This window comes from Cantharellus anzutake, assembly GCF_015039405.1.
Source record: "Cantharellus anzutake strain C23 chromosome Unknown EI90scaffold_61, whole genome shotgun sequence".
In the NCBI taxonomy this organism is placed as follows: domain Eukaryota; kingdom Fungi; phylum Basidiomycota; class Agaricomycetes; order Cantharellales; family Hydnaceae; genus Cantharellus; species Cantharellus anzutake.
The window spans coordinates 249,728-253,614 of NW_024067011.1; positions in this window are offsets into that span (position 1 = coordinate 249,728).

Genomic DNA, 3,887 nt, shown 5'->3' on the forward strand with positions numbered 1-3,887 from the left:
CGAAGGCTTCCGGACAGCTCCAATGTCCGCTAGCGTACTCCCGCCTCCGCTGGGCAATACACTCGCTTGCCCTGCAGAGCCCACCTTTGGGCCTATCCCTCCTTTCCATTTCTGGGTTATCGCCTGCCTTTCCGTTAACCCCATAACCCGAGTTGTTGGTAATATTCAGTCGGCTAATGTTTAACCCCGTTAGCTCGGCTCTGCCATATGCGGACCTGTCTTCGCTGTAACTATATATATCCAACTTGTACATAGGTTACACTTCAGTAATAAAATCGACTAGAGTTTACCCCCTTTCAGTTCTGGTTGCCAGTTAGTAAGTTAGGGCACGGACGTGTTACTTGGCACAGCGCTCCTGGCACAAGTTGCTGAGGCCGAAGCCCTCCGCCACGGAGACACTCCCTCATCTCAACCTGGTCTCTGACAGTATTTTATTACTCCCTGACTAGTACATGTCTTGTATGGCACCAAAAGCCCCTCGCACTAGTTTGCAACTATGCACATTAGTTCCCAACTCTGCCTCACCGTCCCCAGAACCCTCACAGCCTGGTCCTAGTTGATTGGCAAGAAACCCAGTTGAGTTTCGAAGCTTTTCTAACCTTGAAACCCCTCTCCCATCCACTCCAATCATGCGCCCTGTTAGGAATTGATCACCAGTTGCAGATTCCGACTTCGGAGACACCACGGAACGATGTAACGGGTCTATCAATCTAGACTCGCAACCCAGGTCTGGGGGGGGTAGGTCTCTCTCTATCTCTCAGGTAGGATGGTCCTTGGGAGTACGGTGCTGATACTCTGTCTCTAACCTCTAACTAACTGTCTGTACAGTTGTCACGGAAGAGTCCGATACAAATATAAAAGGAAAATCACATGCGTGAATGAATGAAAATAGTAAGGAAAATAAAGAAAAGGTCAAATCTCCTCAACCACTCCACCAAATCCGACGATCTTGGACTCGTCAGAACCACCTCCACAGTCTCTACAACTCCTACTATTACCACGACTCACCAATCCTAGTCCCTGATGCAGTAGGGGGTGAAATGCGTGATAAGGGTTGGTTTGACCTGCACGGACTTGTCCCCACAACAACGACCCATAGACCCCGTCCACTTCTTTGGACTCGGTTCCGAGGTCCCCAACTTCGTCAATCCTCCTCCTGCTGATCCTCCCATCCCCACTGTCCCAACTGCTGACGATGCCAAACCCACCCCAACGTGGCTATTGCACAATTAGCCCAAGCCATTGCCAGCCTGGCTCGTCACACCAGACGTCCACCACCACCACCATCCTCTGCTCTCCGGACCAAGGTCCGTGAGCCCGAACAGTTCGACGGGAAGGATCCCCGAGAACTCCGAGTATTTCTGGTCCAATGCGAACTCAATTTCCAGGACCGTCCCCTCGCCTTTGCTAGCAACCGCACTAAGGTCATCTTTGTGCAGTCCTACCTCAAGGGAATGGCCCTCGATTGGTTCGAGCCGGATCTATTATTCGATCAAAATTCTATGCTTCGTCTAATAGGAGGGCTAAAGTGGGAGCTCAGTCTCCGTAAATGAAGAACTGAATTACTACGTTTAGTACTAACCTAAAGCGGGAGCTATAGTACAGAAGAGTACAGAGTAAGTAATGTAACAATTAACTAAAAGCAATGATACTAACCTCAGTCTCCGTAAATGAAGAACTGAGGAGAAAAGGAAAGTAGAGCGAAAACAGTATATACAATTATATACATTGTGTCACGAGGCAAATACGGATGTAAGAGGGATCATGTGGTGTTGGTTGGTAAGTCACAGGTTGTTGTTACTCCAACATCGTCCGCGATGGATGAATGACTATCAAGAGTTCATTAATGAACTTCAAACTAACTTCGGCCCTCACGATCCTGTGGGCGACGCTGAAGTTCAACTAATGACCCTGGACATGAAGGACGGGCACCACATCAATAAATACATTGTCGAGTTCAACCGACATGCCTCTCAACTTCATGGTTACAGAGAAGCCGCGCTTTGTCGTTTTTTCTATAATGGATTGCCGGAACGTATCAAGGATGATATTGCCAGAGTAGGTAAACCCTCTACTCTTTCGGAACTTCGCACCTTGTCACAAACTCTCGATGTGCGCTATTGGGAGTGTAAATCTGAAGTTACACGTCATGCAAAACCCTCCTCCTCTAATGTTTTCGACAAGCCCACTGCCGCTTCTCGTTCCAACCCCATCCCTTCCTCCTCCTCTTTCAACTCCGCTTCCGGTAGTAGGCCTCCGAAGGACAATAAGAAGTCTGAGGCCAGCTCCACTAAGCCAGACCTTTCGTCTAAACTCGGAGACAACGGCAAGCTCACGCCACAAGAGCGTAAGCGTCATCTCAACGAGAAACTTTGTATGTTCTGCGGTCAGTCTGGCCACATGGTCAAGGACTGTCCCAAGTCTTCTTCTCGTGCATCTAAGGCCCGTTCGGCCCAGACCGAGGAGCAAGGATCCGCTTCCGCAGAAGCAAAAAATTAGTCCACACCCCTGTGGACTCTGCACGGACCGGGGGTTGCGATCCTTCCTTCCGTGCACTCAAAGAAGTGCGTTTAAATGTGTCTTCCATCTCCGACTTATCCTCCCTCCATATTCCCGTTTCTTTTTCTCTTTCAAATGGTCTATTTTCTCCTCTCAATGTTGACCCTTCGGTTAATGTTCTACCCGTTGTAGATAGTGTTGCTGATGTACCACTCTCTCCTCCGCCCCCTCCGACTACTTCCGTAGATCAATCCACCTCTCTCCACTTCTCTTCTTTCTCTTCTCCTGTTTCTCCTCCATCCAATGATAGGACACAAAATAAACTTTTCCGCTCCTATGAGAACGTACCCACACTCATAGACTCTGGGTCTTCAGACTGCTTCATCGACGACACATTTGTAAGGAAGTTGGCCTTAAAAACATACCAGATTAAACCCCTACAACTACGCCTATTCGATGGTAGCACCAACTCAATCATAGCCCACGCCGTTGATATTCCCCTCCACTTCGCTTCCGGAAACATCACCCCCATGACTTTCTTTGTCACATCCCTGGATGGATCATGTTCCCTAGTCCTAGGACACAACTGGCTTACCCGCTACAATCCGTTGATTGACTGGGTCTCAAGCAGTATTACGTTCCGAGCTTCCGAACCTACCAAGACAGTTACTCCGAGCTCTCCCCCGTCGTCTCCAGCACTACTGCCGTCGTCTGACATCCAACCATCTGATGTTTCGCCAGCACCTCAGTCACAGGCTCCCACTCCTCCGTTACCATCTATCGAGTTCGTCAGCTGTTCCGCATTCACGAAGGCTTGTCGACTTGAAGGATCAGTATCCTTCAGCCTAACCATCCCTTCTGAGGAAAGCTGCTTGAGGGCTGCCTCATCCCACACTGATTCCGTTGACCTCTCGGCCGTTCCAAAGGAGTATCACAAGTTCGCAGGTGTGTTCAGTAAGAGCAAAGCCTCGACGCTGGCACCGCACCGTGAGCACGACCTAAAGATCAACCTTGAGGAAGGCACTTCCCCACCCTTGAGTACTATGTACTCTCTCTCTACTTCGGAACTCGAGGCCCTCCGGGCATTCTTAGATGAACACCTGGCCTCCGGGTTCATTTGCCCCACTACTTCCGCTCATGCGGCACCAGTCCTCTTCGTCCACAAGAAGGACGGATCCCTCTGTCTTTGCGTTGACTTCCGAGGGCTGAACAAGATCACCAAAAGGATCGCTACCCACTCCCCCGCATCTCCGACCTCCTTGATGCACCTAGCCGTGCCATGGTCTACACCAGACTCGACCTCCGGCATGCTTACCACCTGGTTCGCATTGCAGCAGGCGACAAATGGAAGACCTCCTTCCGCACGTGCTATGGTTCCTATGAGTGGC